Source organism: Lissotriton helveticus, chromosome 7 (assembly GCF_964261635.1).
Source record: "Lissotriton helveticus chromosome 7, aLisHel1.1, whole genome shotgun sequence".
NCBI classification, from domain to species: Eukaryota; Metazoa; Chordata; class Amphibia; order Caudata; family Salamandridae; genus Lissotriton; species Lissotriton helveticus.
In genome coordinates, this window is record NC_136068.1 from 399100369 (window position 1) to 399127992 (window position 27624).

The following is a 27624-nucleotide window of genomic DNA, read 5'->3' on the forward strand; positions in this document are numbered from 1 at the left end:
TTGGCGATTATAACGCCCCAACAAGGCAATGGAGTTGGCTACCTTGACGGTCATGGCCGAAGTCGTGGTGAACCTTTTGCCGATTGTGTCCAGTTTTCTTCCTTCTTTGTCCGGAGGAGCGGACAGCGGGGAGGAAGGGTTGCGTGAGTGTTTCTGGGCCGCTTGTGTGACCACTGAATCCGGTTTAGGGTGCCCGTTTAGGCAGACCGCTGCAGACAGTGGGGCTTTGTATTTTTTGTCTAGGCGCGGAACAACCGCAGACACAGAAGCGGGCGTCAGCATTATCTTCTTGCCTTGTTCCCATAGAAATTCTATTATTGGAATAGATTTAGTCGTCTTTTGAGTCTGCTCCTTAAAATCGTGTAGGAAGCATTCAGTTTCTGTGGATTCGATAGCCATATGGAATCTCTTCGCCGCGCTTTCCACAATTTTATGGAAGCCGCCTATGTCTACCGGCGGCGAGTCCGCATGGCGCGGTTGGGGCGATGCTGGTGAGGACGCCACATATTCATCCTCCTCATCATGGGAAGAGTGGGCCTCCTGGACCTCTCCTTCCTCCAATTCTTCCTCCTCCTCATCCTCGTCTGACGACACTACCTCCTGAGGTTGTATCTTCTCATGGTGGGCCTGAGGGGGAGGTCGAGACGGTTTTGGGGCTGCCGCTGGGTTAGGAACGATAGGCGGCTGATCTCTACTGTCAGCGTCCGGGAAGCGTTGTTTGTAATCCTGTACAAGGAATTTCAGGTCGTTCACCAGAGCAGCAGGTAGGCATATCATGGGGGTAACCTCCGTGCTGACTTTAGTGTGGACGGAGTGCTCCTGGTAAGAGAATTCCTCTACCTCCTCGTCAGTGCTTTGGCAGTTGACATGTAGGTCCGAGATGGAAGTAGCGGGGCCCAGGTGGTCATCCTCTTCTGAGTCTTCACTCTGGAAGATTTCGTTAGGCGGGTGCATCTCCACTTTGCTTGGAGACGTGGTCTCCGGCGTAATATGCGGCTTAGTAGACTTGCCCAACGCAGGACTGGAGGTGGAAGCCGTCGAAGGCGTCGTCGACGGTGGTAGCGTGAGGGATGACACCTCCACGAGCTTGGTTTTCTTCCATGTGTCCGGAAGCTTCTTCGTCGACGACGGGTCCTCCGTCGACGGCCGCTGTAATTTCGTCGACGACGACGAGTCCTCCGTCGACGGCGTCTTTAACTTCGTCGACGACGACGACGAGTCCTTCGTCGACGGTAGGGTCCTAGTCGACGGAATCTCCGTAGACGGCATTTTGGTCGTCGACGACCGTGACGTCGTCGGTGCACTCGTCGACGGTGAGCCCGTCGTCGATGTCGTTCTCGTCGACGTTTTCGTCGTCGACGTCTTCGTCGTCGATGCCCTCGTCGATGCTGTCGTCGTCGGGGCTGGCGGTGGTGGGTTCGTCGTCGACGTCGTAGTTTTCGTCGACGGAGTAGTTTGACGTCGACAGGGTCTTTGTCGTCGACGATTTCAGTAGTAAAACGGAGGAAATAGGTCTACCTGTCAATGACGATGATGGAGATGTTATCGTCGACGGTGAAAGAGACAACGCTGACGTCGTCGACACCGTGGTAGTTACTGAAGTAGTCCTCTGGGCAGGTCTGCTTGAAGCCTGAGCAGGCTTTTTAAAAGTCTGAGTATCCTTAACAGACACAGAAGATGTCGTAGATCTTGCCTCTGAAGACTTCTTGGCTGTCTTCCTAGGAGGGGTGTCTGAGGGGCCAGGGGAAGTTACCCTTGGCCTCTTTTGAGAGACTGCTGAGGTTTTAGAGACACTACCTTCGGAAGATTCCAGAGTGTCTCTGTCCTCGAGTCTGTCGAGCCAGATGAGAAGGCGGCCTTCCCTGTCTCTCACGGTCTTTCTAGGGAAAGACCTATATATTTTGCAGTCTGCCGGGACGTGGTCCGGATAAAGGCAATATAAGCATAAGGTATGCTTATCATCCACATGGAGCCTTTTCTTCCCACATGAAGAGCAGGCCCTGAAAAGGGCTTTCTTCTGGGATTCAGACATCGAAGAAAGCAGTGGAGAGCAAACACTTACTGCCTCAAAGTGTTACTGAAGTAGTCCTTGAAGATTGTAGAATGAAGATTCACCTTTCAAAGGAAAGTAGATGATTTATAAGGAATCCTGAGAAGAGCTCAGGCTGGAGACTCCCTAGCACAACGTGCGGTAGAAAATCTGAGGGACTGAGGCTCCTCCCAGGAAGGTTCTAGAGGGAGGTCGGAGCTGATTGGCTGACTGTGAGAGTTTGGTCCTTTTTGCATAAGGACAACGAAAGGCTACTAAGGTGAGACCCTTAGGCCTATTTTCTCTATGTATGTCTATAGGACATTACTTTTTTATGTACCGGAGGCTCCCGTCTCGACGACGGGGAATGATTCAGGCATGTGAATCTATGAAAGACACCCCTAATACTGGATAAGAGTGTGTTGTTGGAATCGGGGGAGGCCAGGGGGTAAGTGGGGGATGCTGGAGGGGTGGTTGAGGGGATGTATGGTGTGGTGCATGGGGGGGATGTTGAAGAGGGGAACGAAAGGAGAGGCGCGTGTCGCAGAGAATAGCGAATTAGGTGTTGGAGGGGGAGCAAGAGTAGGCGTGTGGGTAACAGGGGGATTAATCAATATGGAGGACTCCAGGGGGGGGGGGGGAGGGGAGTCATTGGTGGAGGCGAATGGAAGGGGGGCATGTAGACTAGAGGACTGGGAGACGAGGGAGTCGTAGCAGGTTAAAATGTTGAGCGAGGGAGGTAAGTAGAGATCGAGAATAGTCAATGTGATTGGGGGAGGGGAGTATAGTGAGAGGGGATAATATGGGATGGGGGTGTGGGGAATCAGTACTAGTACTAGTGATGTAAGTGGGGGAGTTCAGTTGCGGTTCGGAAAGGGAAACGGTGTTGGGAGTAGGAGAGGGAAAATCAGGAAGAGGCGATAGGGGGAGGGAGAAATGAAGGGAGATGAAGGCAATAAAAGTTGGGGTAGGTCAGAGGGACAAGGCAAGGAGGTCGGGGATGAGATGGGGGTGATGAGTCTAGGGGTATGGGGGGTGAAAGGGCAGGGTTCAAGGATAGTGTGAGGGTTTGAGATATAGCGCTAAAGTGTTGTTCAAAGATGTCGAGGTGGTTTTCAGACGCTTGGATGAGTATGGTTCCAGATTTGAAGATGGAGATATCTATTTCACCAGGAAAGGAAGATGGTGTGGTGGAGAGTTTTAGACCGTATGGGATATTGCGTGAATTAGAGATAGGGAGGGGACGTAGAAATATGCTTTTCACAGAATTAAACAACATATTTCACCCTTCCCAATCGGGTTTTCGCCCTGGCTTTTCCACTGAGACGACACTGCTTGGGGTCATGGAAAATCTCCGCCTCCTAGTCGACAGAGGTGACTCCGCTGCGCTGATTTTACTCGACCTCAGCGCAGCGTTCGACACCATCTCACCACATTTTGTTAAAATCGCTCTCTGCCATGGAAATTAGGGGCAAAGCACTGGACTGGATATCATCTTTTCTGACGCTCAGGACGTTTCAAGTCACCTCTAGTGCCGCGGCCTCTAATGTCCACCAATCCCCCTATGGTGTCCCTCAGAGATCTGTACTGAGCCCCCTGCTTTTTAACTTATATGTTACCCCGCTAGCTCAGATCGCCGAAGCATCAGGCCTCAACATGTTCACTTACGCCGACTATTCTCAAATCGTATTTTCACCCTCCAACGGAGACCATGACTCCTCCTCCCTCCTGCAGTCTGGCCTAAGGAGCATTGCCACCTGGATGAGAGAAAACATGCTCAAACTTAACGGCAGCAAAACGGAGGTTGTAATACTGGGCCCTAATCAAAACCTCTGGAACCCAAGACATTGGCCTACTGAAATGGGCTCCCTACCCATCCCGTCACAAAAAGTACGAAACCTAGGAATCATCATCGATAACGGCCTCACTATGGAACCCCAAGTCACCAACCTGACATCCCCCTGCTTCACCATCCTGAGGTGGCTCAGGAAAATTATATGGATGTTACCAGATGACACTCAAAAATCAGTGGTCAACGCATTAATCACCTCCCGCTTGGACTACGGTAACGTTCTGTACTTGGGGTCTTCTAAAGCAGTCATGCGTCGCCTTCAACTGGTGCAGAACGCCACAGCCAGACTGCTTTGCAAGTGCCACAGGAGGGAACACATGTCCGGTCACCTAAAAACGCTCCACAGGCTACGAATTGAAAATAGGGTTAAATTCAAAACCCTTGGCGGATAGGGACGCTCACAAAGAAGGTTTCGTGCAACGCGCGTTTCAAATAAATTCATTTTAACTTCATGCACCGTACTTACGTAACCCCAGTTGCTCTGCGACGCATTGCGTCGGATAAATCGGATGCCTGTCCTCGCTGTGGGTCGGTAGGGGCCGGATTTCTCCATTTAGCCTGGGAGTGCCCACTGGTCGGGGACTTCTGGAGGGTAGTAGTGGCCCACATTCGGGGGGTCACGGGACTGCGTCTTGACCTGACCCCGCTCCATTGCCTGTTAGCCCTGGTCCCCAAGCCTAGAAGGAGGAATTTGTCATATAAGATGCTGCAGCTACTCTTAGTGCTGGCTAGACGGCGGGTCGCTATCACCTGGATGGGACAAAGGGCGCCAGATATGACATTATGGCTTCGGGATGTGGGGGAATGGACATTAGCCGAAGAAACGCACATGCAACATACGCGTAGAGATGAGCGGCTACAGGAGGACTTGCTCGCATGGCGTATGATGTGTGCTGTGGGGTTGGCTGACAGCGTCTCCGATGCTACTAGTGCTGCATTGTTCTCGTCCGAGGAATCTGGGCCTGAGGAAGGGGTGGAGGGTGATGGGGAGGGAGTGTAGGGGCTGAGGTGCTACCCTGTTGACTGCGCACATGTTCCCTTATGTCCGTTTCTATACTTGCACTGTATCCCGTGGATTTGTCTCTTGCAATTCCTGTTCTGGTTGCTATTGTGGACGCCATGCTGGGGATGTGAACTATGTACACCTGTATTTTTTTATGCACTGATGCCAATTTTGGGGGGGGGGGGGGGGCGGGGGGGAAGTATTGTTCATTCTGCTGAAAAATAAAGTCTTAAAAAAAAAAAAAAAAAAATCTTGAAACCCCCAAAAAAAAAAAAAATTTCAAAACCCTTAGCATAATGCACAGAATCAAATGGGGCAAAGCACCCAGATACCTGCAAGCCCTCGTTCAAGCCTACACGCCGGCTCGCTGCCTGCGATCCTCATCTCAAGGCCTTTTTTCAGTTCCCAGAATACGTCTACCGAGGATGGGGGGTAGATCTTTCTCCCTTCTGGGCCCTAAGCTCTGGAATTTCCTTCCTCAACACCTACGCCTGGAAACCCGCTATACCCACTTCCGCAAAGCCATTAAGACCTGGCTTTTCAACCAGTAATTTGCTCCTGCCGTCCCCTGAGTCTCTCGCTTCTGCTTTTGTGGTTTAGTATTCTTTTAGCGCCGGGAAACCCTTTTCGGGTAGCTGTCGCGCTCTACAAACCCAACAAATAAATAAATGCTTTTCCATTTAGATGGGCGTTTGGTGAAGAAGACGAAGTTGGTGACAAGTGAGGAGTTAAGGCTGTTATGGTGATCAGCAAATAGGGTTTCTGGGTGGAGACAGAAGTTTGTGTTTGAAATTTTTCTTCCCGTGTTTGGAGGGGTGGGGGGGGGGGGGTAGAGGATGGACCAAGAGTTAGGGCCGAGTTTAGAGATGGGTGGGGTTGAGATCAAGGGTGGAAGAGTGAGTGGCGGCATGATTGGGAGAAAATGGGGGAGTAAGAAGATGCACAGCAGATTAGACCGTACTGATCCTCGAAGCGAGGACAGGAGGTGGGGATAGGGGAAGCGGGGTTCGAGTTAAGTGTATCCAAAACAGACTCAAACAGTGAGAGGTGTAGGTGAGGTTTAAACATAAGCACAATAGGAGAGGGGGCGACAATCACATAAAATACATTTCACAATATAAGAAAGGGCAGCCAAGAGATTTAGAAGACAGGTCTATTTGACGGGGGAAGGAGTTAAATTTAGCCTGAACAAATCATAATGATAGGAAATGAGGGTGAACTCAGAATAACATCAGGATACACAATGAAAACAAAACAAAAGCATTGCGACAGAAGGATATAACATAGTGAACAATCTGAACAATAACTTGAAATAAATTACAATGATAGGAAATGAGGGTGGACTAAACAGAGGAACATCAAAATATACAATAGAACAAAATACATAACGAAAGAAGGATATACCGTAGTGAACAGTCCAGGAATAAACAAATTAAAGTTGAAATAAGTTAAAAAGCACCACAATAAAAGAACATATCCAAATGATACAAAATAAAGTGCAAATAAAAACACATATACTGTAGGGGATAGGTTAGAGGTCAGTCAAGAGGGGGGTAGAGATAGAAGATAGCAAACAATGAAGATAACTGGTAGAGAGGGGGTATAGTTGGAAGGTAGCCTAGAATAGAGAATCGTTGGGATGAGTGATAAAATTAAAGGAAGCGGTAAATGTTAGATAAATGAAGTGAGAAATAGCTAAAAGCGGAATAAAAAAAAGAAAGAGATAGGGGAGTAAGTGGAAAGAAGAAAGTTAAATATAAATGTAAATGTGTTGTATTTGTAAAGCGCACGGCTGCCCACGCGACGTGGCGTCCCGGCGCTGCACTCATACCGCTGTGGAACCCTTCCTGGCTTTTCCATGTGAAATGTCCACTCCTGGGCTTCCCCAAGGTTAAGCCAGGCATCCAAGCGCTGCTGGGGCCGTTGTGGAGATTAAGCAAGCTATTGCCCAGAGTCACAGAGTGGGACCCATGATTAGACTAGGCACCGAGGCGAGAATTATCAGGTCCGGGGAGATTGAGTCCAAGAGCCGCCGAGGCGGGAATTGAACCCTGGTCCCGGGCCAGACCTCTGCATCAGGGTCTGCCGCTCTAACCATTGAGCCACGCTTCTCCACTTCTCCATATAGAGAGCAGAGCAGAGGAACATCGAATGGGGAGGAGCAGGCAACTACAGAATATACAATAAGACAAAATGCAAAGCGAAAGAAGGACATATCCTAAACAGACCAATAAATTGAAGAATTAAAATTGAAAAGTATGACAAGTAAATTAAAAGCACGATAAAACAAGAGACCTAGTGGAAGAAGGACATATCGTAGTACACAGTCATAGAATTAAAAATATGGAGAGCAAGTTGAAAAGCACAACAATGAAATAACAAATCAAACGAAAATTAATAAAGTGCACGAAATAACATAATATATTGTAGAGGGTAGGTCAAAGGTCAGTCACAAAGGGGGTAGAAGAAAAAAATAGCATACAATGAAGATAACTGGTAGTGAGGGGGGTATAGTAAGGTGAAAAATGAGGTGAAAAATGGCAAGAGAAGATAAAAGGAGATATAAGGGAGCAGGTTGCGAGAAGAAAGTGAAGTAATATGAAGTGCAGAGACAGCGGGCTGGGGCTTACTGATCGGGGCTACCTTCAAAGAAGGCCGCCGAATTAGAGGAGGTGTAACCAGTCCTTTATCAGTTTCTAGATCACAGCTAGGAAGGAGGAGCACATTGTCAGATAAGTACAGAGCGTCAAAATGGAGGCCAAATGAAAGTTGTTGACCGAGAGAAAACAAAATGGGCTCAACAAGTTAGTCCTTTCTCAATGTTTATATCACATAATGCAGTTAAAAAATGTTAGACACCGAGAGTCTAGGGAAAGTATGTAAAGTTATAGGGCAAGGATTATAAGGTAAGGTGTATTAATGAGTGAGTCTGGGGCGATTGGCCGGGGAAAAGACAGACCTTTTGACTTTAGGGTCAGCGGGCAAGTCCAGGCAGGTGAGGCGGCCGAGGGGGTGGAAGACTCCGTCAGCAGTCTCCAGAGGATTTGGGTGAGGGGGCGGGCCAGATCCACATGGCGGCCGAGGACAGCCAGAGCCCCAGCGACCTCAGCAGCAGTGCGGTAAATAGAAGGCAAAGAACCCCAAGGGACACAAAGTCGAGCCGCCGCCGCAGAGCCACATGGGCAGGTGGCCGACAGTAGAGCCCCAACAAAGCCCAGGAGACAGTAATGTGTCTCCAGGACGCAGGCCCGGTGAGCGAGAAGTGTGAGCTGCAGCCGCAACCCACGAGCCGTGTGGGCAGGCGGCAAACAGCAGAGCCCCCACAGAGCTCGCGAAAATGGTGAGGCAGCTCAGGACACTGGTCTAGCGAGAGCGAAGCCGCAGCCGCCAACTCCGAGCATCGAGGGCGGGCAGCGGATTGCAGGCGTTCGACAGTGAAGGGGTCTCCGGAAGTCCGCAGCCGCAACCTCCAAGCCGTGTAGGCAGGCGGCAGACCGCAGCGCCCCAAACAGCGAGGGGAAAACCAGGACTCCGGCCCCTCGAGCGAGAGGGTCAAGCCCTAGCTGCCACCTCCAAGCCGTGAGGGCGGGCGGCTGATGGCAGGCTTCGGATGTCGTAGAGGTCTCAGATGGCAGTCGATGGACGGCGAAGGGATCTCCTGACCCAGCTCCACGTTGGCAGCGGCGTGCATCAATCGAGTTTCTGTCTCCCCGGAACAGCGGGCAGAGGCGGAGGACGGACCAGGAAATCCATGCTCCGAGCAAAGCTCGAGGAGTTGGGCAGAATGCCTCACGAGAGGAGCAGCAGGACAATGGGAGCCGAAATCAAGGCTCCGAGCAAAGCTCAAGGAGCTGGGTTGGATCCCTCAAGAGAGGAGCAGCCGGGGCAACAAAATCGAGTCTCCCCAGGACGGGAGAAGGCGCAGTCCAAGCCCCAGTGAGCCAGCTCCAATGAGGCGCCAAAGACGGAAAACGGCAGCAGGCGATCGCATGAACGGAGGCAGCGGCAGCCTCGAGGGGGTCCCGGCAGGGTACTCGGCCAGTCGGTCAGGGGTCGAGAAAAGACGGGCCAAGCAGCTCCGTCGTCTGGACGCTTCAAACTCGGTGAGTAGTATCAAAAGTTGATTTCCATAACATCTGTAGATAGAGGGTGCCTTCCGATTTAGTAAGGTGGATGAAGCAGTGAGGGTTTTTTTTGGTTTATCCGGGGATTTTCACCAAAAAGGTGATCCCTAAACCAGGAGCTTTTCCTTCAGCTCCTCCTCACGTCCTTAGGAAACCTTACCCTGGTGAAAACACCCAGGAGGGCCTTGGCTACTGCAGGAGCTGTAGTGGTCCTAAGTGGAATTGCTTCAGGGTACCTAGTAGCATGATCCACTACTACTAGAATGAATTTGTTCCCAGAGGCTGTGGGAGGCTCAAATGGACCCACAATGTCCACACCTACCCTTTCAAAGGGTACCCCCACCACTGGCAGTGGTATCAGAGAGGCCTTTGGGTGGCCACCTGCCTTGCCACTGGCTTGACAGATAACACAGGAGCCAACAAACTTCTTCACCTTTTGGTGCATCTGGAGCCAGTACAAGTGACTAACTAGCCTTTCCCAAGTTTTGGTTTGCCCCACATGAACAGCTACGGGGATGTCATGAGCCAAAGTTAGGAGAAACTCCATGTACTTCTGTGGCACTACCACTCTCCTGGTAGTTCCAGGAGTGGGGTTTCTTGCCTCAGCATACAGTAATCCCTCTTCCCAATAAGCTCTGTGGGTACCACTGACATTTCCTTGTGCTTCTGAAACAGCTTGCTGCGTCAGGCTTTCAAGAGTGGGACAGTCTTGCTGACCCTGGCACAGCTTTTCCCTTGTAGGTTCCACTGGTAAGGCTCAAGCTCCATGGGCTCTGTCCCCTCTAGGGTTTCCAAGTCCTCTCCCTGAGGAGAGGGGTCGCGAGATGCTTGCTGTGTAGAAGCTGGTCCCCAGTCTTCTTGCTTTTTCTCTTGGTTGGTTGGGCCATACTTTCAGGCTTCAAACCTACTTGTTCACCCTTCCTTTTGCCCTGTGCTCTTGTTTGCATACACACCAATTCACGCATACCCAGCATGGCTGCATGGGTTTTGAACTCAACCTCAGCCAAGCAGGCAGTCAGCTGGTAATTTCTTTGAGACCACTACCTGTTTCAGGCCAGTAAACAGGTATCCTTATTTTTAGTATTGCTGCCACCATTGACGGGTGTTAAACCCATTTCTTGCCTTTCTTTTTTCTAGAGCCAGGTGTCTGGACTCTATGTCTATTCTTTTGGCCAGCTTTGCTAAGAAGCTGACCTCTTCATGACATTGGGGATATTCCCAATGTTTTCCCTGGCACCTGGTTCACCTGTGTGAGGCCTAGGATCCCGGAGATTGATTCTTGGAGTTAAGGGTATGTGGGCCCTCTACACCCTAGAGATGATTAAGAGGGGGGGGGGGGGAATTATCCTCCTCCTCTGACACCTCTCCCTCCTCTGACACCTCTCCCCCTTCTGACTGGTCATCACCATGTTCAGAGGGGTGGCCTTTAGCATACTCAGCCAGGAGCTCCTGGAGCCCTAGTTTGGTTGAATGCAGGCCCATTTTTATATTTTAAGTTTGCATATGGACCTAAATTCCATTCAATGGAGGCATGTACCTCCGGTTTGAAAACTGATATTCTTAACCATGCGTGTATGCTGGTATATGATGATCATACTGATGTGCAAATTTCCATTTTTGGGGGGGGTAATTTGGCATTAATATGTCCAGTATCTGGGTTGATAACCAGTTCTTTTTGTTTCGGATGTGGAGGTGGAACATCCGACCGAAAATCTTTTGTTGGAGTCTTTTATCCCTTTAGTTGTAGTTTTCGGCTTCAAGAGTTTCGGCTCCGAACTCTTCGGTACCGAAGATTTAGGCTTGGACAAAGCTGGAGGATAGACATGCTTGGTTTTCGGCGCCAAAGTTTTCGGTTCCGTGCCGCTAGGGGGCAGACTCGATCCAGAGCCAGAAGGCTCCAGATCACAAATTTGAACCCTGTACCCAGCTGCCTCTGTGCCGCTGGAGGTGCAGAGCTGTTACCTACCTGAACCTTGCCTAGTGTTGATTCTTTATCCTGAAAACCAAGATTAAGTCGTATACTTACCTGCAAACTTCATTCTTGTTTTCCTGCCATAGGTTAACATCTCTGAACTGAAAAAATTGCACTTTTAAACCTATATCTTGGTCTTAATATAAATCTAGAAGGAAGTTTATTTTTCTAAAATTGGTGTGGATCTCCTTTTTGGGTCATGTGTCATTTAATTATCACTGTGTGATTAAGTTAAGTTTATTTTTATTTGCATAGTTTGTTAAAACCATTGCAATACAAAAATACTTCATATTAAAATATACATTCTAAAACTCCGTATATCGTATATCTGAAGGTAAAACTTCTAAAAACTGTATTATAATTAAAAAAAGGAAAAATAATAGAAATAAAATGGGACAATTTCTTAGCAACATTGCTTCTGACTTAGTGCATATCATTTGTAGGTCAGAGTGCTTAATTCAAGTCCATGCTTTTCTTTGTTGGTTGTAGCAAAAATTCAATACATGCAAGTAAAGTGCTTTTAGCTTATGTAAAAGTTCATTAGTATTGGACAGAAAGCCACCTCCTAGTCCTGCGTATGTACCATACGGCTATGTTGTTTGTACTGTTAAGATGGTTAGTGGCTGCATTTCCGGCATTTTCTTTTCACAAAGCCTCAGAAACTTTAACAAGGTGCAGTTCAATTGTGGGTTGTTAGGTGTAAAGCATGCCAGAACTGCTTGCCTCTAGTTTGAACCCCTTGCTGGTTGAGTTTACGTTTTAACAGGGGTTTCCGTTCTTGTAAAAGTTCCTTGCAGGAGCATAGAAGATGCAGCAGATCTTCAGTGCTGAGCCGCATAGACATGTGAAACCCGCTTTCTCTTTTAGCCAGGGAGGGAGATGCTGTATGCAGGGTAGAAGACCAAGTCTATACTTGGAAAAAAACCTCAGTTTTATATTTTTGGCATAACTCGTGTTAAAGTAATTTTGTGCGGCTGGCTCTGTGCAATTATTCAGTCATCCATCCGTGAGCCCTTTCAGACAGGGATGCCTTGTCCTCCACCCACTGTGTGATTAACAAAATGTCTTCCGCTCATGTGTTAGGCCTAAGGCTGCTCGACCACACTACCACAAATAGAGCATTTTGGGTTTTCATAGAAGCCCTTTACACTTCTGTGGGAAATCTTTGGACTCTGTGGTTCCCAAACTGTAGTCTGCAGATCCCCAGGGGTTTGACACATTCCAGGGGGTCCACAGGGAGCAGTTTTAAAAGCACTGCAAAGTTCCTTGTATAATCAGCAGTTTTCGGGCAACAATAAAAGTGTCACGATAACGTCGGTGATTAATGTACCAGCTGAAGAGAGATGGGAGTTTTGTCCAGTGGCACCTTTGACTCATCTAAGGGAGCACAGATCATTAAAATGCCTGCCGCAAAGAACTTGTACCATGCATTTAAAAAAAAAAAAAACAGTCTTATGAGCATAGCTCAGTGGGTTACTGCTTTCGTCACAGATTTGGTTGACACTATGCAGTTCATAAGTCACAATCGTAATCTAACATAGTGAGCTATGAATCAAAGAGCTGCATGCAAACTGCAGGTTATAAGTTAAAAAGTTACATTTTTTCCCAGTCTTTCATTAAAGGATAGTGCCGAAAAAGGTTTGCTTGGGTAGAAATAAATTCTTATTATTAAAGTCCACACTAATCACAGTATTATGTTCTGAATCCTGAGCTTGTGGTTCTCCAGACCAAGCACTCTTAAACGCCTAACAACATGTGAAATCAATACTCTGTAGTCCCCTTTGACTTATGAAACATTTTCTTTACACTAATTTACACATGTAGGTTTCATTGTCTCTGTATGTGTTTGGTGTTAAGTGCTACAACACCCTACACTAGCTTGCGAGGCGCTATAAAACAAATTAAATGCATGCGGGAGAGGGGCAATGGCGAGATGCGTCTGTTGGAAGGCGATAGGGTGGGAATCACTGATGAGTCCCAACAGAGATTGCCATATCCTAGTGCACCATAAGGTCATCATTTACTGTGCTTTAAAAGCTAATACAATTCATTATATAATGACAAATGCGTTGTAGAATGTACTATTTTTCCCACAATTTCTTAGGGTAGAGGGCACCGTACGGGGACTGATCACAAGATCTGCCAGGGCCGATTTGAGTTTCCAGTCCGGCCCTGGCAGGAGACCAACATTGAAAAGTTACTCGCCGAGATGCAGCAGCAACCATTCTATTAACATTTTTCGATTGTTAAAAAAAATTTCCAATATAAAATGATCAAATCTTTAGTAATTTGAATATTTGTTTGGTGTGCACACATGCCTGTTATTTTTTTCCGAACGTTTGAACTGTAAATCATGCACATAGCTTGGGGATCGCCAGCTTCTAGTAGTGACTCAATGGAGGTCAGGAGTCAAAGGTTTGGGAGTCACTACTTTACACAATATAACCAATTATTGGTATATCACATAAAGAGCCAGATTCATCCAGTAGGTGAACTCCATATAGCATTCTGAGGCTGTTTAATTGTTCCTAAAGAGGTTGGGTGTGTGTCGCTCCGAGCTAGACTCCCTGGAGTATGCAAAATTGTTCACATTTTCCTGGATCATTTATTTTTTGTAGCATTGTGTTGTATAGTATTAAAACCTCTCTACATTCCAACAAGCCGCTATGACTTAAAAGAAAAAAGCTACTTACTAGTTTGCATCTGTTCTTGGCATGTAGAGCTGCAGATCCACTGTGCATAGATCGCCCTCTGTTGTTGCGTCTGGATGTTTGCACTTGTTTTTGTCTTGTAAAAGTCTTTGGAAGTCACGCGATGGGTGACTCCTCCTTTAGATGATAGTGCGCATGGGCATTGGCTCCAGCTTCAGATTGTTTTTTTGGCAACAGGGAAATGATGGAGTTTTGTGAGAAACAGAAAAGATGCCCATGTATGCGGTTTCTAAATAAGATAATACTGGAACAGATAAAGGTAGCCGGGAAGGTGGATGGGCATGTGTGGCTCTGCAGCTCTATTTGCCAAGAACAGATGCATACTGGTAAGTAGCATTTTCCGTTCGGGGCATATGAGCTGCAGTTCACACACTGTGCATAGATTATATAGCAGTACCAGTCTTTAGCGGCGACCACCAGTATCTGTTGCAGTAGTTTGAAATAGTGCTTTGAGTACAGCTTGGCCTACAGTAGCTGGTTGTCTTGTTTGCACATCTACACAATAGTGCTTTGTGAATGTGTGCGGTGTAGACCATGTAGCTGCTTTGCAGATGTCATCCAAGGGAATGTTTCCTAGAAATGCCATTGAACCCCTATCTTGCGGGTAGAGTGAGCTTTCGGAGGAATAGATAATGTACATTTCGCCTTGTGATAGCAAATTTGTATGCATTTGACAATCCACCTTGCAATTCCAGATTTTGATATGGGGTTGCCTATATGTGGTTGTGAGAAGGACACGGAAAGTTGCTTTGCTTTAGGAAAAGGTTTTGTTCTTTCAATGTAATAAAGGAGTGCTCTTTTTACGTCTAGAGTATGAAGAGCTCTTTCTGCGACTGTTTGTGGTTGCGAGAAGAACACCGACAACTGTACAGACTGATTGAGGAGAAATAACCTTAGGGAGGAATTTTGGATTGGTTTTGAGAACCTCTGTTATGATGGAGTTGTAAAAATGGTTCTTGAATAGTTAATGCTTGTATCTCACTGACTCTTCTAAGGGAAGTAATGGCCACAAGGAAAGCGACTTTCCATGAAAGAAATTGTAATTCACATTTATGCAGAGGTTCGAATGGAGGACCCATTAATCTTGTGATTATTCCACACCAGTGAGGGTGATACCCTGGGAGGAATTATTCTTTTGAGACCTTCCATAAATGCTTTGATGGCAGGTACTCTGAATAGTGATAAGTGCTGCCTATTATGTAAGTAGGCTGCTATGGCAGCTAGGTGTAATCTAATAGATGTGTATGCTAGATTAGACCTTTGAAGATGTAATAGATAACATATGATGTGTTGAATAGACACATTGTTACAGTATATCACAAATCTTTTCCACTTGGCTGCATAGCAGGCTCTAGTGGTGGGGCATCTAGCTTCTTTGATAACGTTCATACAGTCAGGGGAAAGGTTAAGGTAACCAAATTCTAAGACTTTAGGAGCCAGATCGCTAGGTTGAGCTATGCTGGGTCCGGGTGTCTGATCTCTCCATGGTTCTGTGTTAAGAGTTGTGGGGAGAGGTGTAGTTTTTGGTGTGGGACTACTGATAGTTCCAGCAATGTTGTGTACCACTGTTGCCTGGCCCATGTTGGAGAAACTAGGATAAGTGTCAGTGAGTGTTGCTGCAGTTTGCGCACCACAAGTGGAATGAGTGGGATAGGCGGAAAAGCGTACGCAAATCTGCCTGACCAATTCATCCATATCGCATTGCCTTTGGACAGTGGATGTGGATATCTGGCGGCGAAGCTTGGGCATTTTGTGTTTTCATTTGTGGCATAGAGTTGCATCTCTGGTTGTCCCCACATATGGAAAATGGTTGAAGAACTTGCAGATGAAGTTATCACTCGTCAATCTGTTGCATTTGACAACTTAACAGATCTGCTATATTGTTCTGATTACTTTAATGCTAGAAATATAGCTAGTAACTCCCGGTGATTGATATGGAGTAACCTTTGTTGAGGCGTTCATTTGCCCTGTACGGTGTGATGTAATAGATGAGCTCCCCAGCCAGAGAGCGATGCGTCTGCAGTTAGTACAATCTGTGGAACGAGCTCAATGAACGATCGCCCCTTGAAACGGTTTTGGGTGTTCCACCATTACAGAGAACGAGGTGTGCGGCCGTCCACCAACACCAGATCTGTAAAGCGGACATTGAGCCTGGTTCCACTGACGTGCTAAGCATTCCTGTAGAGGACGCATCTGGAGTCTTGCGTGAGGTACTATAAATATGCAAGAGGCCATCATCCCTATTATCTGCATGAATACTCGAGCTGGAAGAGTGTGGAGGTTGAAATTTGGTAATGAGGCTTTGCATGTTTGCTATCCTGGGAGAACTGGGATATGCAAGAGCTTTTGAAGGGTTGATTGTTGCACCTAGGTACTGTTGTATGTGGGACGGTTGTAGAGGAGTCTTTGCAAGGTTTATGGTAAACCTTAAGTTGTGTAGTAGTTGGATTGTAGCATCAGTGTGATGTACACATTGGCTGTACGAGTTGGCTTTTATGAGCCAGTCTTCTAGGTATGGGAAGACGTGAATTAGGTTTCTTCCTAGGTGAGCTACAACCACCACCAGACATTTGGTGAACACTCTAGGCGCTGTGGTGACTCTGAATGAGAGTACCTTGTATTGGTAATGCAGACCGTCCACTACAAACCGTAGATATTTCCTGTGAGAGGTGTGAATGGGAATATGGAAGTAGGCGTCCTAGAGATCAAAAGTGGCAAGGAAGTCACCTTGTGAGAGAAGAGGATGGACTTGTTGGAGCGTGACCATGTGAACATGGTCTGAGAGTATGTATAGATTTAGGGGTGTGAGGTCTAGGATAGGTCTTCGAGATCAGTCCTTTTTTGGGATGAGGAAATACAGGAGTAAAACCGTGTGTTTTGCTGATGAAGGGGGACTGGTTCTAATGCATGTTTTTGGAGGTGGGAGATTACCTCCTGTTTTAGTAGTGATAAATGTTCCAGTGACATTGGGAGCTGCCTGGGTGGTATGTTGGGGGGTGGTTTAGAGGAGAGTTCTAGACAGTTACCGGTATGAACAATTTGTCTCACTGACCTGTCTGTGGTGTTGTTGTTCCAGACAGGGAGGAATTGTAGCAGGGTTCCCCGACAGGAGTGGAATGGTCTGAGGGGAGGGAAGTCATTGGGTAAGGGTGGAGGCAGAGCGGGTATTATTGGTCTTGCCTCTACCTTTGTTATTATTGCCTCTGTAACCTCCTCTTTGATAACATCTGGTAAATGTGGTCTGGGTGGGAGCCTTGTAAGAGGTGGCGGGGTTGTCGGAGGAGTAGCCTCTGGAGGTGCCTTTATAAAAGGAGCAATTAAAAGAACGTCTGGGAGCTTGCGATTGATTTAGCCGTGTCAGTGTCTTTTTTCATCTTCTCCAGAGATTAATCCACTGCAGGTCCGAACAAGTGTTTTTCGTCAGATGGTTGGTTAAGGATGGAAGTTTGTACTTCAGGTTTAAAGCCTGAAACGCGTAGCCAAGCAGGTCTACGCAGAAGGACACTTGTATTGATAACTCTGGAGGCGGTGTCTGCTACGTCTAGAGCACAACAGATGGGGGTGTTAGTAATAAGCTTACCCTTCTGTATGAGGTCGCTGGCCTTGGTTTTATATTTGTCCGGAAGGTGTTGCAATAGAGTCTCTAGTTCATCGTAGTGTGCTCTATCATACCTGGCTAACAGAGCTTGAGTGTTGGCGATAGGCCATATGTTAGCTGCTTGTGACGCTGTGCGTTTGCCAGAAGCGTCTAGGAGTTTGGACTCTTTTTGGAGTTGGATACTACTAAGGAATCCAACGGTATGTGGCCCTTAATGTATGTTGGGTCTGCTGGGGCGGCTTTATATTTCTTCTCTATCCTGGGGTTAATCCTAGCCCTAACTGGATCTTTAAACACTTCTGGTGCATGTTTAATTACTCCTTTGAGCATAGGTAGAATGGAGGTGGACTTTTGTGAAATATCCAAAGTGTCCATTAAAAAATCCTCTTTCACAGGGTCTGTGTGTATATCAACCGTGTGGTATTGTGCAACTCTGTGAACGAGCTGGTTGAAACCCATAGTATCCTCTAGAGGGGAAGGCCTAGAGGGGTAGATGTTGCCTTGTGGTATGTTAGGGACATCTGGTGTGTTTTAATCGTCCCAGGGGTTTGGGGTAGAATGTGGACTAGGATTCCCTAGTGGCTCATCATTTGCACCCTCTCCTGTGTCATTAGAGGTGTCATCATCGTCCACTGGTGGAGGAGATGGTGTAGGAGAGTGGTGTGGTGGAGAAGGAAGTGGAGGAGGAGGAGGAGGTGGGGGAGGAGAAGGTGGAGAAGAGATCCTGTGAGGAGATGTAGCAATGTCTCTCTTGGGTGGTGGAGCTGGAATAGGCGTCTCCAGTGGTCTCTTAGCACTGAGAGTCAGCTGGCCAGTCTTTGGGTCTTTTTGAAGAGTTTTCTGTGCAGATTTTTTAGGTTCCGAATGCTTGTAGGGCACCAACTCTGGAGCGGTTTTGTGCTCTTTATACTTGGAACCGTGATGTTTTACAGTCTCTGTAGGAGTGTGCTGAACCGGTTGTTTTTTCGGCTCCGAGGTCTTTTTCGGTTCTGAAGGTTGAGAGTCTGTAGTCTTTGGTAGCGTTTTTTTGCTCGGTTCCGATGGTTTTTTCGGGGTCAAGGGATTGCTGCCTGTAGTCTTCAGTGAAGTGTAGAGCAGAGGTAGTAGTCAGCATGAGGAGGAAGAGGAAGACGATGGCTTCTTTTTTGGTGTCAGGGTTTCTGCACCAACAGCAGGCTGACTCAAGCTCGAGTGGCCTGAAGACTTAGTCGTTAGTTCTTTGCCGGGCCCGGAGGCAGGGCGTGAGAAGTGCTGTCTCGTTGTGCACCTGGGTCCGAAGGTGAAGGTGTGACCGAAGCCTTTTTTGGTGTTGGGGGTCGACGTCAGTACTTACGACCCGCGGCCCAGGAGTGATGTCTTCAACGTCTGAGTCATCAGCTTCGTAGGCGCGGATGAGGCCTTTTTTCGACCCGCTCCTGTTCGGGTACATAGAGGCCCTCTTGGAAGATGCCGTCGGGAATGGATATCGACGAGCGAGCCTTGCTTCTTCGAGCTTGACTGTCTCTAATAGTCTTGTTGGAGCAGAAGGACCCACAAGCTGGACAGTCTCTGGCCTTTGTGCTCCGGCGAAAGGCAGAGGTTACACACCTCTTGAAGATCTGGGAGTGGGAATTTCGACCCACATTGAGGACACTTTTTAAATGGAGTCCTTTCCATAAGCCAGATGTAATGGCCTAGAAAGACCCAAAGGCCTTTGCGGATGACCGGAATCGGGGACTTCGACTTGGAGAGATGCGCGTCTACTAGGGATCGCGATCGAAACGATACCGGAGAAAGGGGTGAGGATTACGCGCCGAAAGTTGAATTGGTAAAAACACACTTAACTGGAGCGCGATAAACACATCCGAGCCCGATGGCGGAAAAAAAAATCTGAAGATGGAGCCGATGCCGATGCGCACTATCATCCAAAGGAGGAGTCACCTATCTCGTGACTTCCAAAGACTTTTGCAAGACAAACAAGTGCAAACATCCAGGCCCAACACCAGATGGCGATCTATGCACAGTGTGTGATCTGCAGCTCATATGCCTCAAACAGGTGTTATCCAGATTAGGCATTTAGTTTGTGTCAATGTTTATTAGCTATAAACAAAAAATGTTTTTATTGTACTCCAAGTATTATTTTGGCTGTCAACCACACCATAAGGAGTTGCGCAAGTTTCTCTCAAAGGTGGCCTTCAAACACTTTGCTCTGAATCATTAACTAGGCTCCAGAGAGAGGGGCTTCTCGGCCTTCTGAGTGGACCAAAATAGTACATTACTTGTGAACGAATTTATCTGCAATATTGGTAATCTGTAATGTGATATAGCCAAACTCAGATGGTAAGTATATGTTGGCATGAATGACTCTAGCCTCAACACTTCCACCTAATTATACAGTGCCACAACCACACCGGGTTGAGTGCGTCTCCAAACTTCCCCACTTTAATTAACTCATCCCTGCCCCAGTCTACAACTGTTTCGAGATAAGTAAATGGATCAGTCAGAAATGCAGCTTAAGCTCAGACAACCGAGCAGGCAGAACAAGTGTTCAGACAAACTCAAGAATTTCCTGTGGAATCAAGCATAAAATATGTAATTTGTGGACCACAAAGCAGATCCGATGTGGAAAACTGTTCAGATTTAGAGGATAATGAAAACCTTCAGGAAAGTGGTGCCTTTTGAACTTAGTGAGGAGGAAAATTGGTGAACCGCTGCAGCCAAAAGCTATACAGCTATACAGCTGATGAAAAAAGAAAATGACCTGCTGTTTCATTATGCTGATAATACCTGTGATGGACATATCAGGACTAAAGCACAATTTCTTTTCATTATCAAAGGCCCAAGCAGAATACTGTAAAGTCAGAGGGCCCATGCAAAGCTCCAAACATGCAAGATAGATCTTGCGATAGATGTGCTAACTGAGATAGGTGCTTCCATCAGAATATTAACAGAAAAGCTGATCTGCAATAACAGCCGACATCCACACGAAAGGGGTATGAAAAAGGTGACCATTTAGCCAAGAAGCTGGGCACATTGTATCATCTACTCAGAGTCGAGTAGACATCAAACCCTATTCTACACTCCATAGAGTGCGGAGGAGGGCGGGCAAGTAAGGAATCTAGGAACAGAGTATCTGCCAAAAAAAAAAAAAAAAGGTTTTACCGCTGGTAACTTGTTCTTCTGATTGATACTTTTATTTGCTGATTTCTCGCATTGTGTAAACCATAGCAAAGCAATGCATCCCTCGGGACCACCTCCAGAGGATCAAACTTCACACTAGAAGACTAGAAGACTAGAAGGGAGCTAGGGGGAGGTTTGGGCAGGCAAAACGATCCTCCCCGTGATCTCAGGCTCAATATACAAGTGCCTGGTTGCGGAAGGCCTACACAACAATAGAGAATTTCTTTTTCGCTGGGCTGCCAAGGCTGGGACTGCAAGCTGTTTGGTTTCTTTTTGCTCTTCCCACCACCACCTCTCGCGGAACCCGCTTCACGGGTCCCGCTTCGTCTGGGACGGTGACACTGCCCTAATTTGAATATCGTTGCCAAGAGGATCCTATCGAGCGCCCAACCACCAACTTGGGGCGCTTGTTGGAGCAGGGCTGCGAGCGAGGGTGGGCGCAGGACTACAAGTCCCAGGAGCGCCCGCCCGCCTCGATTCACAGCACCTGAGACGCTCTCCCTGCAGGCTCCTCCCCTTTCCTATAAATTGAACAGACAGGCCCCGCTGCGCGGGAAAGCGCGCGGGGAAGCGCCGGGAGAAGCCCGGGACAAGGGCTGGACCGTCTGTGGCCGTCCGGGGCCGCAGGAGGCAGGGCTGGGCCACCCCCCTTACATTATGTAAGCAGATCTGCGGTATAGCCATTACTCTTTGATATTGATCATAGCTCTATACTACTAGTACCACACATGTATCAATGATTGTCATGTCCTATATGACTCTTTATGCTTAGTCGAGTTTGCCATTGACTTCACTCTTAGGCTATCTTCACATTGTTCCTTTGAACTCTTGCTATATGCCCAAAATGTCTTCACTGGAAATGAATCACCTATCGGGTACGGTAGGGGCTCCCATTTTAGGCCCATTGGACAAATTTTTTGCTAAAGTGAAGAGTGAAATCGACAGGGAGATTACGCTTGCAGAGAAGCGAGCTGGGCGTCGTCTCTCCATCGAGTTGTTAAAACAAAGATCACTCCCCGCCCAGAAGGTGGATTCAGGTACTGTAATAGATTTAATTAATTATAAAGAACCTGATGCTGAGCCCCTTAGTACAGATGGTATCCCGCTCATATTTCAGAATAATTACCCTGCCCAAAATGACATCATAGTCATTCACGACCTTAATTCTTTGGAGTCCACACAAAATCAGTTAATCGATTTAAGCACTCCCTTATCTAATGATGTAGCAGCCCTTCACGATATAAATGTACCTTCCCCTATATTTACACCCCTAGGATTTGATTGTCATCCGATTACCACACTTGACAAAAAATCTAAAAAACCTCCTATTAAGGTATTTAATGGTGTCTTTGGCCCACCACCGAGAAAGAGAAGAAGGAAGGGTGGAATCAAAAAGGGGAATAGCCTTTCTATTAGTAATATATACTCCTCGCATAAGATTACTAAAGAAGTAGGGAACGCTGACTCAATGAGGCATTTGACTGCCAAATCGATACCTGTTCCAAGTTATGAAGGCCTATTAAATGATATTGACTGCCTTATCAAGGCCTTGATACTCCCACTCACTGAAAGGGTCAAAAAGTTAGGAGAGAAAATGGACAAGATTCTTCAAGGGCAAAAGGTAGCACCATGTCACAAACCTGGCGATCAAAGTAGTACGCACCCGCTAGTCAGACAGCCTCTTAATGACTTATCCAAGCAACAAACTGCCACTCCTACCTTAACTAAAAAGCCCGCTGTAGTGAGATCTAATCCATTGGCGGATACTAAACCTCCCACACTTATTGATAACATAAATAAGGAAAATCCCCATTTCCACACAGGTACTCAAAATAGAGGTCATACCATAAAAGAACTCCCAAGCAGTCTTATACAAACAACTAGAATAAGAACTAGAAATGTTGTTGATCTGCCCCCGGAATCCCTAAAATATGTCATCGTTCTTACAGGAGTTCCGACCACGCCAGATGGTAACCCAGAACACTATTCCAGCCTTAAAAATAAGGTTATTTACTGGCTGCGAAAAAATAGACCACTCCCAACGCACTTAAATGGAGACATAGTCTCAGTGAGGCGATGTAAGTGGGTGGGATCTAGACCAAAGGACATCGAAGGGGACGTGATCATTATCAATTTTAAAGACCACAGACTGGTCACATATATAAGTGACTGGTTCCCAGGGAGATGCGAGGGAGGAATTTCCACGCATAACTTGAGCTATTTTTATCCGGAAGCTCTCATGAAGCCCTCAAATAACAATAATCCACCAATGATGAATAGAAATCATCTTCCCCCAAATAAATGGAGATTTGAAGGCCCATACAGACCAAATCCAACTTTGAACCCAGCTCAAAGTTTTTATAATGGAAATGATTCCCCTTTCTACCAATCCATGCCTACTCCCTATCCTCCTAAGACGCATAGACCTCATGTATCCCACAGACCGGGTTCACTTGTGAACCCGGCTGTTCACAACTTTCATAGCAGGAACAATAATTTCTGTTTTCCACCAATGTACCCAAACCAACCATTGTTCAACTATAACAACTCCTATGTCAATAATTCCAGGGATCACTTCCAAACCCATAATCCAGGAATATTTGGGATGTACCTTTGTCTAATTTATTCCATCCTCTCTCCGGACTGGATGAGAATGAATGACTTAATGTAATATGTACCAGGGAAAAATCACATGATAGATACTTGACGCGTGGCTGTGCTATAGGTCAAGCCGATTCAGCCAGTAAACTTGAGGAGCAATTGACTAGCAAGAAATCTGGGGGAAACAAACATAAAGAGCCCTACTCTGGATCCTAACCATGTTCCTTACCACTCCCAGTCATCCATAAATGATTGTAGCCTCGCTATCCCCATGATAACAGCGGACACACCACATGTACCCCTCCTGCATGTTCTTAATTCAAAGGAGAAACTTGTATGCAACCAAGTTGATCCTAGCAAGGTTTTCCACTCGCTGCTTTCGTGGAATGTGGCGGGTCTTGGAAGCAAAATTACTCATAAGCCCTGGTTAGATTTCATCCAAAATCATGACATACTCTGCCTCCAAGAGACTTGGCTTCTCGAGGAAGCACACCTGCTAGGATATCAGACCTTTCATTCCCCGGCTATTCCATCAGCACAGGGACACAACAAGGGAGGACTTTGTATTTATGTTTCTACTACTGTGGATGTTAAAGTATGCCAATTTTTCTCTAGCCAGCACTTTCAAATATTATCATTTAAGTGGGGTCTTACTCAGAATATTGTATTAGTAAATTTTTATAATAACATGTCAAGCAGTGAGATGGAGCCCACTATGGCAAAAATGATGAGTCGTATTACTCGACTTGCTGAAGACCTTGTAGGGGAAAAAAGGATTGTGTGGGTGGGGGATTTTAATTGTACCATTTGTTCGTTTATCGAAACAGACTTGTGCGGTCTATCAGATTATGGGGGGGATGGTCCCATACATTTTTCTCACACCAAGATGGGGTCCCTCCTTAATGATATTGTTTTTAATTTCGACTTTTCATTTGTCAATCAGATTTGTTCACCACCTGTCCCATTTGAGTCAACCTTTAATGGCAGAGGTTGTAATTCGACAATTGACTTCGCCTTAATCACCCCTGCCAACTCAGGATTTATAACCTCCTGGGAAGTTGGGAAAGATCTATTGAGTGATCATTATCCATTGATTATTGGTGTAAATGTCACAGGGCTTCACCGTATGAAAGGGACTGTATGTACCTACCCATATAAGATCAACCTAACTAAAACGGATATGTTGTCAAATGGGAAAAAATTGAACCCCGAGAGTTCTTGAAGAATGTGCTCACATCATGTGCTGCTGATGTTGTTGCTTGTCTGGAGGAACACAATGATCCAAAGAACGTAATGATTGCTTTCTCAAAAATACAGCATTACATTAAAAATTTGCTGGTTCGAGTGCCTAAAGGGAACACCAAAAGGCCCGAAGGGTGGTTCAATGGAAAGTGCACTAAGGCACTGAAAGATCTAAAAAGAGCTTTGTCCTTAAAACCGAAAAATTCAGCCACAATACGTGAGGCTAGGAGAGCATATAAATCATCTATTAAAGAAAGAAAGCAGACCCTGAAAAAGGAAGCATGGGAATCATTGATGGAGGCATCAAGGCAGAAGAACAGTTCTCTCTTTTGGAGGGCGGTAAAATCCTTATACCAGCCAAGAGATAGTGTTAACACTATGGACTTGGCCATAACGGGTGAAAGGTGGTTAAGCCATTTTAGACAGTTGTATAATCACACAATTCCTGGAGACAGTATAATAACATCAGGGGTGTGTCAATCCACAGAAAAGGGAGTACACGACTGTGGCTCAGAATATTCTCCAGCCCATTCATTCCCTATAGATTTATCATTCACTATCGGGGAAGTTCATGATGCCATTAGGGCAAGTGCAACAGGCAAAGCCGCAGGACCAGATTGTATGCCGGTAGATGTTTATAAAGCAGAACTGGATTTCTGGGCCCCCCTGCTCACAAATGTTTTAAATAAGGGAAATCAGAGTGGGTTCATTGATACCTGGACTGATGCTATCGTGGTCCCTATATTAAAAAAAGGTAATAGGGATGATCCCACCTGCTATAGGCCGATATCCTTACTGGATGGACTAATGAAGGTGGCTGGAAGAATTATCTTAAAGAGAATACAACTCTGGGAGGAAGACCATAATGTCGTTTCCCACTTACAGTATGGGTTCAGAAAAGGAATAGGGACAATTGAACAGTGCCTAAACTTATCCCTCCTTGTCTCTAAGTACACTCACGCCAAACGCGGAGCTCTTTTTATAACTTTTATCGATCTCAGCTCCGCGTTTGACTGTGTTGACCACGTATTGTTATGGGCAACACTGGGTGAACTGGGCATTGATAGCCGCATCATTACTTTTATTAAAGAGCTCTATAAAGATGCAGGGGCAAGAGTTAGGTACGGTAAACAGGGGGAATGCACAGAGAAATTTCCGATTACTAGAGGGGTGAGACAAGGCTGTATCCTGGCCCCGCTGCTCTTCACATACTATATTAATTCAATCGGACAGCACCTTTCAACCCTACCCAATGATTATCCGACTGTTAAAGGTTCACCGGTCCCTATTTTATTATATGCGGACGACGCGGCCATAATGTCCCAGACTAAAGTTGGGTTACAAAGGGCGGTAACCAATTTTGCGTGCTATATGAGGGATAGAGGCCTCAGAGTTAACATCTCGAAAACATTCACGATGCCCTGTACCCGGAAGATTAATAGAGCTCCCTGTACTATATTCCTAGATAATCAAAAAATTGTAACTACAGATAAATTTTGTTATCTAGGTGTTCTGTTCGATAGACGGTGCCACTGGCAGCCAGCGATAGCCGCTAGGAAGCTGGCCTATAGCCGCACAATAGGCGCCTTGCGTGTTTTTTCCGATGGAACTGGCGGCAAGCCTATTAAAGAGCTGATCCAGATTTATCGGGCTAAATGCGTTTCTACGGCCACCTATGGCGCGGGCATATGGGGTATTGAGAAAGACCACTCCCTACAGAGTTGCGAAAATCGATTCATTTGCTATCTTCTGGGAGTGGCCAAAAGTACCTCCACGTACATGTCACATATCGAGGTAGGAGTTACACATCTCAACGACATCATTAAGATGTCCCCCATTTTGCTCTGGCATAAAGTGTGGGTTACCTATGAAGCCAGTTTCAATAGAGATCTTATTGAAGATTGTCTGGCCTTAGATGGGGCAGCTAATGTTAAATGGTTAACCTATGTGAGGTCTATGTTTATTGATCTGGGCCACCCAGAGTACTTTGATAATCCTAGAACCCTGGATGGACTATCAAGATCAGCCTTGAAAAAAATGATAACTACTCACCTAGAAACTGTGAGCTGGAACAGCGAAAAATCAAGGCGCACAGTATTAAATTATCAGGAAATCACACCAACTGAGGGTTTGCAAACCTACCTCGTTCTGGTACAGAGCCCATTCCTTCGAATGTTGTTGACTCGTTTGCGTCTGGGTATTTCTTTCCGCATGGTTACCCTACCTAATGTTAATGACTGGTCCTTTAACAAATTAATATGCCCTTGTGATAACATCTCGGTGCAATCTAACATTCATATTATGTTTTTTTGCAAACTATATACGAACCCCAGAAAACAATTCTTGATGCCCTTTTTAAAACGATGGGGGTTACGAAAATGTAGACCAGCATATCAAAAAATGTTAGTTAGAAGGAGATCATATCATTTACGCCGTCTCATGTTTTTTAAAAACGGTAATAAGGTACAGAAAAACTGTGTTAAATTTTTTTTCCCTGTGGTTCATCGTCGCCTGCCACTTTTGAAATGTTCGTATTTTATGTTTTTTATTCTGTCTTCTATGAAATATTTTCAATGTCTAAGTGAGCTTCTATTTTGTATTGATTATGTATACAATACCTTTTAATCATTGTATGGATAAATGTCTTTCTAGTGCTTTTATGATTTTACTTGAAAAATCGAATAAAGCTTACTTTACTTACTTAACAATAGAGAACGAGTTCAGGAGCCAAGCTCAAGGATGGCAGGTTAGGCTCTAGTATCTGACCCATAATCATGTAGAGATCCATTCTGTTCAGCTGCCTCCCATGTTTGCAACAGGTGATGGTCTGTGAACCACCACAGACTTGGCCATTCTGCGGGGACTAGATTAATTCTTGGCATAGTATATGCCAATTTGACAATAACTGAGTAAGTGGAATTGAAGCCAGAGCATAAATAATGTTCCCTAACCAGAGTATCAAAAGGTCATTCCCTTTGACCCTGGTTTGTACTTTGGTCAAAGCCAAGGAACTGATTGCATTCAGCATTTGAAAATAGGTCCAAATGAGGGAACTCATTTAAAAAGGGAGTTTCCTAAGCTTTAGTCTTTGAGGACACATTCATGATTCTCCTGAAAAATCCTACTGAGCGCATCAGCCTCTATTTGTTCTCCTAGGAGATGCACTCCAGGGATTCAGAGATTCTTGACCAGTAGCCATTTCAAATTGTTTACAACTCAAGTGAAAATCATCAATCCGATGCTTTCCTGATTGTACAAGTAGTACAACACTGTTGTGCTGGCTGTTTGATCAAAGAGGGAGTCTGTCTTGAAAGCCGGACGAACATACTAAAG

At 46.1% G+C, this 27624-nt stretch overlaps 1 protein-coding gene across 5 annotated transcripts in view; it reads right to left on the minus strand.

Annotated features, from left to right (window-relative positions):
• ATXN2L (ataxin 2 like) overlaps nucleotides 1-27624 on the minus strand; it is a 976149-nt gene that overhangs the window by 848898 nt on the left and 99627 nt on the right. The gene's annotated exons all lie outside the window — the stretch shown is intronic.